Source organism: Drosophila melanogaster, chromosome Y, assembly GCF_000001215.4.
Source record: "Drosophila melanogaster chromosome Y".
In the NCBI taxonomy this organism is placed as follows: Eukaryota; Metazoa; Arthropoda; class Insecta; order Diptera; family Drosophilidae; genus Drosophila; species Drosophila melanogaster.
In genome coordinates, this window is record NC_024512.1 from 3,331,980 (window position 1) to 3,332,699 (window position 720).

General features: G+C 47.5%; 1 pseudogene; it reads left to right on the plus strand.

The window, feature by feature from the left end:
* Mst77Y-8Psi (Male-specific pseudogene 77Y 8) lies at positions 1 to 720 on the plus strand (annotated as a pseudogene).

The window sequence follows — 720 nt, forward strand, 5'->3', positions numbered from 1 at the left end:
ATAATTGGTAGCAAAATGAGCAATCTGAAACAAAAGGATATCAAGCCGGAGGTGGCAGTTTCAAAATCAATCACCTCTAGAAAAGCAATTGAATATGTTAAGTCCGACGCTTCCGACATTGACGAAGATATCAATACGGCAGAGGACGAATACGTCTCATCGTCTGGCTTTGTTAATTTTCTGAGGGACTTTAAGAAACGATATGGAGAATATTACTCGAATTATCAGATAAGACGGGCAGCTGAAACCCGATGGAACGAAATGTCATTCCGTCATCGATGCCAGTACTCTGCGGTAAATTATTGGTGTCGAATACAAATGAAATGCACATTTATGCAATCGTAATGCACTTCCGCAGGAACCATTGGACACTTTTCACGTAGAGCCGAACAGTGTGAGCAGTCTTCAGCGCTCTATTGAGGCCGAGCTCAGAATGCACTCTGAAATAAGTGGCTGCGACACTTTCTTTGGTGCCTGTGGCTCCAATAGCTGCACTCCAAGAAAGGAGAACAAGTGTTCCAAGCCCAGGGTGCGGAAGAGTTGCCCAAAACCGCGGGCCAAGTCCTCGAAGCAACGTCGCAATTGCGCCAAACCGAAGCCCAAGTGCGCCCAACCCCGTAAGGCATGTCCCCGCCCAGAAACAATATGGAATGCGGCAAGCCGAAGGCAAAGCCAAGGTGTCTTAAGCCAAAGAGCTCCAAGCCCAAGTGCTCGGTGTAA